This window comes from Rhinopithecus roxellana, chromosome 14 (assembly GCF_007565055.1).
Source record: "Rhinopithecus roxellana isolate Shanxi Qingling chromosome 14, ASM756505v1, whole genome shotgun sequence".
Taxonomy (NCBI): Eukaryota; Metazoa; Chordata; class Mammalia; order Primates; family Cercopithecidae; genus Rhinopithecus; species Rhinopithecus roxellana.
Genome location: NC_044562.1, coordinates 82,198,654 through 82,212,985, shown reverse-complemented (window position 1 = coordinate 82,212,985; position 14,332 = coordinate 82,198,654). Strand labels below are relative to the sequence as shown.

Below are 14,332 nucleotides of genomic sequence, written 5' to 3'. Positions count from 1 at the left end.
TTCCCTAATAATTACCCTTCTTACTCCATTCTGCCACCTCTGGCTCATTTTCACTTGCCATTCCATTTGATAATCTAGTAACTTCATTTTGCCAACTTGATGAATTTGGTTCTAAGTAGTTTAAAAATTTAAGGACATACTATGTCAGTATTTACAGATGCTTCTTATTTACTCTTCAGTATTCTCAAATGTTCAATTTGAGGTCAAGTTTTGCTAAAACAACCCATTGCAAACAGTAGATGTTTTACAAATATAAATTTCTCAAAATTTATGCTGAGTTCTAAAGAGAAAACTTAGGTTACCAAGTAACATGATTTTCAGAACACCACCAATTTGCTATTTCAAGTCTAATTTTATATTAGACCGATTCCCAAAGCTTTTCCATTGTTACAAAATTTTCAAAATGCTGTACTTTTATTATACAAGGTTTGTGGCCTAATTTTATTAATATTCCAAAAGATAAAATATTCAAACATTCAATTATTTCATTAGTAATTTAAACTACATTTACTATTTTGATTTAAGATACAATGAGTATCTTTGCATGAAATAGATTTACTAAATTCGATTTGAAAACTAATGTACACTAACTTTTATTCTAGCTTTTAAGACAAAATATGTTTATTTTGGACTTTTTTTTAAGAAAACATACCAAAACAATACCAAATTGTTTGGTAAGAAAAAAATGCCAAAGAAACAATACCAAAGCATTAGAAAAAATAAATTATTAACAATAATAATTTTGTTATGTAAAATTCCAAGTTATTTCATCATCTTTGTTAATTTATATTTTCCTTTTTGCTTCATGCATTACTTTTGCTTTATGTATTACTTTTGTCATAAGAAAAATAAGATGTAATATTCCACTAAAATTTTTTTGTTTTATGCACTTTATGTTCCTTTTTTATGTACTTTATGTTCCTTTTCCTTTATGTATTACTTTTGTTATAAGAAAAAATAAGATGTAATATTCTATTTTTTAAAACAAACACTTTATAAAGAAGAAAACAGAAATCCTAATTCTATAAGCCAGAGAGAGCTGTTATATTATCTGCAGGGCTTTCTCTAGGCAAAAACCTGTTTGTTTTTTTCCATAATTGGGGCCATTTTAGATCTATATGTTTGTATGGTACTTTCAATACACCGTTATATCCTGGGCAATTTTACATAGAATTAAATATTCCTTGAAACATTAGGTTTAATGGCACTATAATATTTTATCATTTGCATAGACTATGATTTATTTAACCATTCTTTCAACCTTCCAACATTGTGTATATAGGCTATTTTCTTTTTTCTTTTCTTTTTTTTGAGACAGAGTCTTGCTCTGTCATCCAGGCACCAGGCTGGAGTGCAGTGGCATGATCTTGGCTCACTGCAACCTCTGCCTCCTGGGTTCAAGTGATTCTCCTGCCTCAGCCTCCTGAGTAGCTGGGGCTACAGGTGCACACCACCATGCCTGGCTAATTTTTTTTGTATTTTTAGTAGAGATGGGGTTTCACCATGTTGGCCAGGCTGGTCCCAAACTCCTGACCTCAGGTGATCCGTCCACCTCGGCCTTCCAAAGTGCTGGAATTACAGGTTTGAGTCACTGTATCTGGCCTATGTAAACTGTTGTTAATCTCTTCAATTTTGTTTGGGTTGAATTAGTTTTCCTACATAAGGATAGTCTGGTGGAAATGTCAGTCAAGGAACCGTTAGTTAAGTTGACTCTGAACTAAAAGGATCAGATTCATGACCGGAACTTGACCAACCAGATGTTTACTTCCTGGAATTTTGGTGTTAAACATGAATGTCAGAGACAGAAAAAAAAAAAAGAGCCTGAGAGCAGTTGACTGATTCATTCTAGATTACAGCACTTTACAGAAACCACCAAAAAGTCCACCAACTGGGCTATCTGCTCTTACAGTTTTCTCTGCTCCTGGCATTTTTCAGTCTAGATTGTAACCACCCCTTAACTCTGTGAACTGTAATATCTTTTGAAGACATTGCTTTTATACTTAAATTAACCTGAGTCAGTTTTAGTTACTTATTGTAATACTTTAATTTTTTTTTACCAATTCCCCATAAATTCCTAATTTTCCTTATTGAAATAAATGAGCATCTTAATTCTTATCACAGATCATGAATGTAAATGTGACATTATAGGCCCAGCGGTGGAATCAATGTCACCATCATCATACTTCTGCCCCAACTTTGTTAGACATCATGCCTGTAATTACAAACCCAATTAATTGCCTTTATTAGAATCTTAACACATACACAGATAACTCGTTATTATCCAGTAGGAGGAGGGTATGAATAATGAAAATCTATCATTTATAAAATAACCACAACAGTTTCATCAACAACAAAAAAATATCAATTTAACCTTCTTTGCTTATGATTTTAGTAGTCATAAGTATTGCCAAAGACAACTGTTAGGGGCTGAATTGTATTCTCCCCAAATCCATATGTTGGAGTCCCAAACTCCTGTACCTCAGAATGTGACTGTGTTAGGAGTTAGAGACTTTGAAGAGGTGGTTCAGTGAAATGAGGCCTTTAGGGTGAACCACAAACCAATCTGACTGGTGTCCTTAAAAGAAGATGAAATTTAGACACAAAAGACACACCAGGAATGCACATGCACAGAGAAAGAGCCAGTCATCAGCAAGCCAAGGAGATAGGCTTTAGAAGACCCCAAACTTCCCAACACCTTGTTCTTGGACTTTGAGCCTCCAGAATGGTGATAAATACTGTTATTTAAGCCACCCAGTCTGTGGTACTTTGTCATGGTAGCCCAAGTTGACTAATACAAAAACCAACCCTATTTGAATGGCACACCTCTATCTCAAGTTCAGTAGTTTCCCCAATGGTATCTGTGAAACAAAAGCACACTAGCAACATACATTACAAAGAACATGGATAATATTTGTATAACTTTGGGGACACATGTGCAATACAGTAAATATGTTTCTTTGAAATAAATAGTAACCTTTCCTTGGAAATGTTTACTCATTACTGAGCTGTGTATCATTATCTCCTTAGATTTTCAATGTAGTCACAAATGAATATGTTTCCAATAATAAGAAGAAACATTTTGTCCTGAAGTTAGATCAAAAATGTGTTTAATAGTTAAGGGTATATAGACCAGTTTTCTGATTCTTTAAAGTTATATGGATTCTTAAGAATAAAGTATCTCACTGACCTTTTCTTAAAAGATGTATCTCTAGCACCCAGTGTAACAAATAATTGATGCTAAAATCATAAACCCATGGACAACAATGTTAATAAGACAATTCACCGGGGAAAGAATTGTCTTTTCAACAAATGGTGCTGGGACAACTAGGTATGAAAAAAATAAAAGAGTAATCCTGAACCCCTACCTCACATTATATACAAAAAGTTGACTCAGAATGAACCCTAGATCTAAATGTAAGAGCTAAAATTATACAACCAGTTCAAAAATAATAGGAGTAAATTTTTATGACCTCAAGTTAGGCAATGGTTTCTTATACATGAGATTAAAAGCACAAGTGACAAAAGAAAAAAATTAGAGTAGATTCGTCATCAAAATTAAATCAAAGTTTGTAGGTAGAGCACCAAAGGAGAAACAGGCAATATGAGAAGCAAAGATTTTTGACCATTTACAGAGAAAAACTAAAACGTCAGGCTGATTCTAAGTTAGAAGAGAAGCAAATTCACATTTTCTAGAAAAGAACTACAGTGTCCATAGGTAACTGAGAATGAGGGGAAGCAAATAGTGAAAAAAATATAAAAAGATAACTACTGGAATGTGAATTTTGAAGGAATAAAAATATAACAACAAAAGTTTTAACAGAGATGAAAATGAAAGTTGATGTTTATCAAATTATTTTGAAATCACATTCCTACTCATTCATTTGCAAAAAAAAAAAAAAAAAAAAAAAAAAAAGCAAAGAGTTTTTCAAATCCCTCTGAGCAGCTCCTGTGTCCTGGCCACTATAGGGGATGTAAATGCTGCTTTTCATCCTAGTGTCTCTTTCTTGCCTGCACCTGGTCAGTTTATCATTTCTGGAGAAAGAAAAACTAACTGGGTGACGGTATCATTCTAACCAATGATCTCATTCAAACAATTTTTTTCATCAAATAGTACCTTTTCAACATTTTTCAATTTTTAAAAAAGTTTTTAGACTAATCAAGAGCAATAGTGAGAAGAGGGGAAAGAGTAGAACAAGGAGTTTGATCTGTAACTGACTGTGAACAATCAACTGAGATAACTCACTACCTTTGGACCAGTCCTTTTCAACATTTTTGAGGCAATTTTTTTGCATTCTAGGAACTGCAGCACTTTTTCAGAGAACTTTACAAATTGTCAAAACTTTTTTTGTGAAAATGACTGATTTATGTTTTTTTAAAACCTAATAACTTGTTAATATTAAATGTTTTAAATTTATTTGACATAACTCTTTGATTTGTTTTTTATAAAAGTGGGGGGCAATTAGACCCCTAAGCCTAGTCTCTGAGATTGCACAGATCTGGATGGACACTTCGATGGTGCTATTTCTGTTCGTTTCTTCTACTTTCAGGATCACTCACAAGGTTTGTGCCACTCTTCATACCTGTGAGGCACTTCACCCTTTAGGAACTTTGATTCACTCCATTGTTGGCCTCATTCAGATTTCTGCTTAAAAAAATACTTTCTCCACCTCTTTCATTGTTTTCTTTTTGCATGCCCCTCTCATCCTCACTATCTCTTTATCTTGCATTATTTTTCTTCAAAGAACTTACATTTACTGATATTTCTTTGCACATTGATTTGCCTACTGTCTAACTCTGTCACCAGACTGAAAGCTGCATGTGGGTAGGAATTTTGTTTTATTCACCACATTTCGGCACCTAGAACATAGACCCTTCTATCTTCTATTGTACTGGAGAACTTTATTTATTTATTTAACAAATAGCCGGGTGTGATGGCTCACTCTTATAATCCCAGCACTTTGGGAGGCTGAGGCAGGCAGATCACTTGAGGTCAGGAGATTGAGACTAGCCTGGCCAGCATAGTAAAACCCCATCTGCACAAAATACCAAAATTAGCCGCGTGTGATGGTGCTGACCTGTAGTCCCAGCTACTCGGGAGCCTGAGGCAGGAGAATCATTTCGACCCGGGAGGCAGAAATTGCAGTGAGCCAAGATCGTGTCACTGCACTCCAGCTTGGGTGACAGAGTGAGACTCTGTCTCAAAAAAACAACAAAGAAACAAACAAAAAAATGGAGTGGATTTGGGTAATCATTCTAAACCAAACTTTCTGGAATTCTGACATGTCAGAAAGCAGATAAATTATAGCTCGCATGCACGACTGCACCCAACTCGATTCCTGACTCTCCTGGCTAAGCTGTAGCTATAGCATCACATGGATGATGAACAAATGTCAAGAACACAGACGCCACGGCCACGGTGTGGCAGGACTGCTTGGATTCTGCCACTTACTAACTGCATAACCCAGCAAGTTATTTGAACTTCACTGTGCCTTGGTTTTCTCACCTGTAAAATTAACAATAGTACCTACCTCATAGGATTAAATGAGATTATATTTGCAAAGTACTGCTTAGGATAGTGGCTGGCACAGAGTAAATGCTATATATTTTTGATAAATAAAACAATTAATAAATGGAAATCTAGGAATGTGAACAAAATTTAAAAGTTAGAAAAGCAAACTTTGGGGCAGCTTGGGGAATTTTGTCATAACTTCTTTTTCTGATCACAAGTGCAATGAGAATAAATTTCTTCCCACCCTACCCTAAACTAATGCAATCTAAATTGAGCTGGGGAGCATGCTTCATTCACTAATTAGAATTTCAAAGGGAAGTGATAACCTCACAGAGCACAGCCCCAATGACCCTGAGGGTGACTATATAGGACCTTCAATTGCTGATTCTCTCCCCACCCTTCTCTGGGATCTGTTTCTCCCACCATCTCCATTCTGAGGTAGCTGGAAGAGAGTAGGCTTTGTGCTCTTTGGCAAATACAGGGAGAAAGTAGTAGGTTCAGCCTCTCCAACTGACCAGAGAGAAAGCAATACCTTTCAAGATCCCCAGGCTAAATTTTGGAGGGATGCTTTTGTGTGTCACTGTCAGGTTCACACCAACATAAACCCTTGAGAAATGCCTGGTCGGTGACATCCTAGAGGTAACACCAAGCAAGCCCCAGATTTTCCCTTCTTCGTCAGCAGTTCCCAGATGAGGTGCTCTTGTGTTTACCCTCTCTGAATCTCTGGGTTCCCTCATAGTGCCCTTTAAACAAGGATAGAATGTTTCTTACTGGATTCCTCTGTTGGTGGTGACAGAGTTTACCTTAGGTCTCTAGTGGGCCTGGTTGCCCCTGGTATCTCTGATTGGTACAGCAGAATCCTAACTGAGCTCCTCAGTGCCTTCTTGAATACTGTATAATTAATTAGGCCTCCAATTGTGCCCCCCTTGCCCCAACCCATAAATGGACAAACCCTCCTGCCATGTCTTAAAGAGAAATTACCATAATAAATGAGTCTCCAGACAGCACATTTCCCAGCAAGAGGGGGCATGTAAACCAAGCCTATTAGTATTGGCAGCAAAATCCAATGTGTTATTTTTACCAGTATGAGCACTCTGGGTATCCTGGCCTCCTATATAGATATTTGAAACAAAACAAACAAACAATGTGAAGGGAAGAGGAAAAAAAGCCACACAAATTAGTTACAGTGAGTTTAATGAAAACTAATTCCATTGCTGGGTCCGTGTGATATAACCAGCCACTTGTGCTCTGTTCTAGTGGTTTACAATGTTACCTCACCCTCTCCAAGAAATTGGTTTCCCGTAAATCTCTGTGGCCATTCATTCCTGTCTACACATTATGTTCCTAAAATAGATGCCAGCTAAAAATCTCTTCCAGGAGCTTTGTGAAGGAAGGTCTAAATTGCACAACTCCTCCTAGAAGAGAGATGTGATTTTATAATTGCTTCACAGCAATTACAAAAGCAACAATCATAAAAGAGTTTTAAAGGAGTTTTTCACTACAGTTATTCTCCTGAAATGCACAGCTGAGGGAAAGAAAAGTGTCAGACACGCTGGGAACGTGCGGAAGCTCCTAGTTGCATCACCCCGGCGTGCCAGGTATTGCAGCAAATAGGAAAGGTAAGCTACCCACTTCTCTGGGCAGGAGAAACTAAAGCAGGAATCACCAACCTCAGCATGGAATTTTCCTATTTCTGTCTGGCCACATCCTCTTGGGATGATTTAAAGTGCTTTTTGGAGAAATATGTTCTGTTACTATACTAGCGCATCAGAAATACCACGTGAACCTGCAAATCCATAGAAAAAGAAGCCGCATTTCATAGGTGTGATAGCAACAGCACTTGGCAATTTGCAAGTTTGCTACTGCACTCAGAAATATTTAGTCACATGCACATATTGACAGTGATGTACCCTGCCTTGACTTAATTGTTGCATTGGACAGGTGAAAGGCACCTACCCACCACTCCAGACCGATTTGTTAACAATCGCCAGTGAGTAATCAAAGAGAACAAAAAGAAATGAGAAGTAAACGCAGCAAGTGGGTCAGGTCTTTAAACACATCCCTCAAACAGGTAGGAGTCAGGGAATCCATGATAGCAAAGACGTTTGGACAAGCCTCACCCCCACCCAGAAATAATTCTTGTGCTGTTCTGAAAAGCAAGACGGTTCCCACTAGGAACCGAGCAGTATCTGCAGTATCATTGCTGATTGTGACCTCTGTCTAAGTAAAAGTAAGTCAATGTTTCCTATTTGGCATTGCATGGAAAAAGGGGACTCTTTACCACATCCCTCAAGCTCCTTTTTTAGTGTGGCTCAATAGGAGTTAGGGGGGAAAAATCATTGCCCCTTCCTTGTCCAATGCATGAGGCATTTCTTCTCAAAAGCCCAGCCTCAGCCTCAGGAAGCTGAATACCCCTGCAATGCTAGGCTTCGGCAGCAGCCCCACTGCCTTCTTTCTTCCTGTGGAGTTAAAACTGAGATCTAATTTTTGCTCCATCCTTAAGAACAATATGACCTCTATTCACAGCCAGCTAGTCCACTTCCAAAGCACCAGTGAAGGAGGGGGCTTCAATAGGATCAAAAGAGACCTTGAACAGGATGAAGGCAAGCAAAGGCAAGAACTGGCCAGATGCCAAGCTATTTCAGGCCAAAGAATCCCATCTTCTATCAAAATGCTGAACTGCAAAACAAACCTGATTTCAGTTCATGGAAGGTTGAGAGAGGAGGGGGAAGGGGAGGGGAGGAGAAGAGGAGGAGAGGGAGGAGGGGGACAGTTGGTCTGAATACACATACAAAAATGGACTTCCTGCTCTGACCAAACTGAATTTCCATGCACTCTTTTTCCAAAGGAATGATTGGAATTAATAAACTTAAAATCAAGATGAAACAATTAGATGGCTTACCTGATTAAAAGGAAAATTATCCATCTGCAGTGAGGAACAGCATCACCCAAAGACGAGATGATAACAATGTGCCTTCAGTTGCAATTGTTCAGATTCCTTCTTGCAAAAGGTGACAAAGTATTTACAAGGACTGCAGTCTCACTGGGGCAGAACACACAGACACACAAACACACACAAACGCACACATACACACATGCACCAGAGACCTCTGCAGTATCCTCTCGGCTTCATCCTCGCCTCACTCTATGGTACCTAACACAAATCAGCAAATAGCTTGTTTAAAAAAAAAAAAAAAAAAAAAGTCAAGACAGCACCTTACATTACATCGCCATCTAGTGGCTAAATATTAAACACTTTCTCACAATCCAGATTTATGATTTCTTCCTCAACCTCTTTTCTCTCAGCCTCTTTTTTTCCTTTCTTCTCTGTAGTCTCCCACTACTGCTTCTCCTTGCTTCTCTTTCATTCCCAATTGCTATATATTATGAACCTAATGACTCAAAGAGGAAAAAGTTTGAAAGTAAATATAGCTATTTTCAAGTAGTATGTGAAAAACTTCAGTATTATTTTTGTTTGAAAATGTTACTTTGTTCCTAATATGAATCATAGTTATCTACAAAAATGATATATTTTATAAATAAAACTTTGTCTTTTTATTCCACCAGGAGACAATCAGGTGGCCCTTTATTACAGATCTACGGCTTCAAAGTTTTCTGTCTTAATATTGTGTTTTAGGAGTAGATTCCATATTATAGTGAACAGCTCACAGTCACAAAGTGTGAGTTTTACTTCAAGTTCAACACTGATGAACACATGCCTTTAAAAAAAGCCACTAAAGTCTTCTGTGAACATTTACCTTCTTACTATCTTCATCTGTAATTAGAGATTAAACAAGACTTTCAACCCACTCTAAATTTCTATGGTTTCACATCCAATGTTTTCCCATCTTATGGACACAACCTAAAGCTTAATTATAATAACCCATTTTAATAAGCAAATATATATAGAGACAGAGTCCAATTGCCTATTTCCCAAAGATAGAATTATGAAAACCATGAATATCAGGTTTGTCTAAGACAATGAAAATCCATGCTAAACTATTTATAACTCTTGGAACTGAGAGTAGAGATTTCATGTTATATATTGTATTCTAAAATAGAATCAGCCTTAAACATTCAGTCATACATAAAATCACAATTAATTATGTATAGATTAATCGTTGGAAGTAAATATTTCATCCTCATTTTTTTTTTTGCCACCTAACACACTTCTTATTATAATCATTGCATGTGTTTTAGCATTTATCAACATAACCTTCAATATATAATCTTTCTCTTCCTTACTACAGGATGGTGAGATAGATACTATAATGTTATTATAATTATAATTATTCCTATTTATAATTGAGAACACTGAAGCTTTCTGAGACTTATTGAGGTTTATTCAAGGCCACATAGCTTGCAAAGCAATAAAACTAAGGCTCTTGGTCCCAAGAGCCCAAAGAATAATCCATTGTTCTTTGCAACGTATCTAAAAGTTCACCACTTTTTCCTGTTCTAGAATCACATAAAAGTAATTTTGATTTCTATGTTTACAAAACATTTACTAGCCCTTAATTATGGACTAATCGGGTCCATCTTGTGGATCCATCTTTTTATCTATAAAAGAAAGAAATTAAGTAAGATAAATTTCTGCTCCAGCTCAAAAACTCTATCCAGTTCTTTCCCAAAAGCCAGTCAGAGTAGCATGAACACATTCATTTGAAGCTACTCAGTGTCTGGGAAAGGATGATGTCCAGTATTTGGTAGAGTCAGAACAAAGTTGAAAGATGCTGAGGAGACTGGTGATCAACAACTGGTAAACAATTACCAAGATGTTAGAGATGAAAAGGGAGTGGGAACTGCATGAACTAACAGGCGATTTTTTTTTAAGAATAATATATTCCATATGAATAGTACTTACAGTTTAGATATGTAGAAATACAAAATAAGAACATCCCTAGCCACATGTTTTAATGAATTCTAATTGCATATCATAGGTGCCAATTTTTCTGAGTGTCTGCTCTTAACAATTCCCCCAATAGTCCTTCTCCCCTAATCCTTAGTGGTAAACCTACCCTCTTGCTACAGAGGACTAGAGCAGGAGAGGGTATCTACGCAGCTGACCTGGTCAAAGAGAGCCACTACATGTGATTCTGGCAGCTGTGGGGACAGCCTTCCCTTACCATGGGGACTCAGGACCAGGTGGGCCAGGATGCTGAGATAAAGCAGTCACACAGATGTGGAGGAAGAAGTGACAAAAGACAGAGCCAGAAAACTCCCTGGGTTCCCAGTAGCGTTCCTGTTTCCATCTCCAGTCTACTCAAGACCCGAACACTTTCTTGATGTTGAGTTCCATGATAAACTCAAACTCCATTTTTGCTTAATTGAACTTGGTTTCTGTTAGTCTATGGAGGCCTAACCACTTCATTAGCTTCAAGGAAGCTGCCAGTACTGCATCTATCAAGTATTATTCATATTCTGGGCATCTGCCACTTCATTTATTCACTTCTTCATGCACCTGATATATGCCAGGCACTTTTCCAGGTACTTAAGTAACATCAGCGAACAAACCAGATCAAAACCCTCCCTTTGTGGAGTTTACATTGACATGTCAGTCATACGGAAAGGTACAATGCGTTCAGCGTGCACGCTACCCTTCTTCTGCCTTGATGTCTTTGTTCACAACCTTCACTTCTCTTGGCAGACCTTGTATCCATCTACATGTAGCAAATTCTACCAATATTTTAAATGTCTGGATCAAATATTCTGTCTTCTTCAACGTCTTTTCTATTTTCTCAGCAGATAGAATTCTTTTTTCTTTTGTTAATTATGGGACAATTTTATGTTTTATCTTATGAAACATGGTCCCTTGACAAGTTGAAAGCATTGTGCATAAGGAGATAAATGACTATTCTCATACAATCTCTGAGAAAAGGCCAATATCCCAAGCATGGCCCAAAGAGTACTATTAACTAACAGCTCATCATTCTGTACACAGACATTTCATTCATCAGAGCTGAAGCAGTTTTACAGTATTAGTAACTTTAAATATTCCATGTTTAAGGCTAAGCATAAAGGCAAAATATGAGATTTTTATTAAATTAGTATAACATGCACTTAAAATCACATGTTTATTTTTTAAAGTTAGCAAAAGATATTAAAACAAAACTCTGTGCTACCTTATATCGCTACTGCACTTGTCCCACTTGACCTTGTGCTAAGAGTTTTATGTATGTATTTTATTTGGCTCCCAGAATGTAAACTCCCTGTGGAACCAGCTTTACATTTTACTTGTTTTTTTGTAGATTAATTTATTGAGAGATAATTTTGTCTCTTTCTCACTGTTACGTTTCCAACTTCAAAAAACGAAAAAGTAATCTTCCTCTGCCCCCATTGGTAAAGTTAGCCATTCCAGGAAACCCTTCATAATCTTGTTTCAGAAGTTGAAAAAAATTAGCTGTTCACTTCCTAGGTGACAATACTTCCATCTGTGAATGAATGGACTTGCTAAACTGGCCTAGGGGGTGTGGCTGTGGCTTTTTTATGAGAGTTCCTAACAAGGGAAAGAGAATAAAGGCATAAGATGTCATATAGTCTTTGTAAGACTCTGTCTCTGTCCTGAGAACGTGGTTGTTACTTGGTTATTGCTCTGCTGGTTGCACTGCTCAGTGCCAAAACATAAAAGGGAATATTACAGTGGGACATCATCTCTGTCAATAGATCTTGGGTATTAAAGAGAGAGTGAGGTCACTCAGGTGGAAAAAACTGTGCCAGGTAATTTTGTCTGTTAGTTTTAAGACATATAGGAGAGTCTCTTGATTCCATTAGATCTTGAAAGAGTTCAAAGAGAGAACTGCCTCATTATCAGAAGACTGAGGAATTAGTGTAATTAGTATCTGAATATTATTTAATATTTTCTTGCATAGAAATTAAAGGCAATTTGTTATCAAAAACATTCTTTCAAATGTCTATCTCCTGGAGTTGTGGAGTTCTGAAATTTTAGCCAGCTGCCTTATAAAGAGAATTTATTAATTAACTTTATGCCTGCCAAGGAGAAGGAAGCCATTCTTGATTTTTAGCCAAAAATTTCCCAAAGTAATGGCCAAATCATTATGTTTTGGGCTCTGGATTCTCTTGTTTAGAGTTATCAATGACATTTGAGTTTTAAGGCAGAAATGTTTCTAAATTCCCCTGTCATTTGTTTGGGAATCTATAGTCACTGGGCAACATGAAGCTGGGTCTCCCCTCTCTTCCCACCACAGGAAAGGAATCGGAGGCTGGAGGCAAACTTGGGTACCTTGGGGTGGTATCCCAAAGGAGATGGTGGTGACAACAGACAAGTCTAGATGTTAGCAGGTCTTCTGATGAAGTTGGGGAGTGATCCCAACACAGATAGCAAATGCTAGAGTTAGGATTTCAACTCAGACCTTATGATTTTAAATCTACAGGACCACTGTATCACTACAAATCCTGGCTTTGCCCCCTTTTGATTGGAGTAATCAGATAAAGCACACTACTAATGTGATCCTTGGTAAATGTAATTTACTACTTAAGTACTTTGCTTTTGTAGATGTCAATTTCCTAGTTTTCTTTTTTTTTTTTTCTTTTGGTAAATGCAGCATTTTGCAAAAATTTACTACCAATTCCTTGCTCTCACAAAGCATTTACCAACACTGTGCCACTATTTTAGAAATAGAAACCAAATCCTAGCAGAAAATGATAAAGTCATATATTTCCTTTTGAGATTAACCTGCCCTTTTGAAAGGAAGCCAGAAATGAATGTGAAATTTATTTGCTATTAGACAAATAAATGCAGAAACTGCAATTAAGAACTCTTTTTTAGGACTAGAGGCAACTAGTTGTTCTGCAAGTTTCAAGTTACAATGTTTTGATGGCAAAAATTGGCCAACTGATTTCAAAATACTTATAGGTACTAAAGTGGACTTTTGAAACTGTGGTAAAGTCCATACATTCCATAAATTAATAAAACAAATAATCAGCCATTTTTTTCAAATATGATATAAAAATATCTAAGGGCTCCTCCCCTCCGCTGCAACTGGAATTCACTGAATCAAAGCTGTTATAGACTTGCATTTTTTGATGCACAGATAACCACTTTTTAAATCACTTGTAATATAATGAACATAAATAACTGAATTTTTTCTTACAGATTTGATTCTGAAGTATTTTTGAAGTATAGTTAGAATCAATGTGTTTGTGGGCACACATTAAACTATTTAACATTTTATTAAAAGTTTTTTTAAAATCCTTAAAAGACAGAGAATACCAGTTCTCTCTCTCTTTCCGGTAGTGGAGAAGAAAAAATAGTATAGGCTTTTCTTAACTCACCACAATGCAGTAATTAAAAGTGAGAGAGAAAGGAGGGAAGTTGGGGGATTATGATGGAGATAATCAGATTCCCCAGTTGCCCTCTGCCTTCCCCGCTATCGAGACAGGGCATATTCTGGCACAGAAGCCAGAATTATGTCTGCAGGTGATTATTTCAAGGAAGCAGTTACTCCTTGTTGGAATATTCACTGCAATTTCCTTTCAATTACATAGGCAGCCACTGGTGTTGGAGAAGGAAATAACAATATTCCCAAACCAAATAAGTAGGTTTTATGAACAAGACAGAATAATACATGAACCTGATTTCTCGAAGAGAAATTAAGTATATGAATGTCAATCATCTGACGAGATTAGCATTACAATACAGGTTCAGAATGAGTATTAAATCACAAAGTTACTTTTTATCACTTTATATAATAGCATTGCTCCTTTGATTATATCACCAACTGAGCAGCACTTCAAAAATTACTGTGGTGCTCTGTATATATTTTTCATTTTAAATCCTTTATTATTTTGGGGCCTGGTTTATAT

General features: G+C 36.8%; 1 protein-coding gene across 1 annotated transcript in view; it reads right to left on the bottom strand.

Moving 5' to 3' along the window:
- Nucleotides 1-8,669, bottom strand: part of SCN1A (sodium voltage-gated channel alpha subunit 1) — a 131,642-nt gene extending 122,973 nt beyond the window's left edge. The window contains exon 1 of the mRNA XM_030916425.1: nucleotides 8,412-8,669. The gene's annotated coding sequence lies outside the window, so the exon portion shown is untranslated. The remainder of the gene's footprint in view (nucleotides 1-8,411) is intronic.
- Between the last annotated feature and the right edge of the window lie 5,663 nt (nucleotides 8,670-14,332).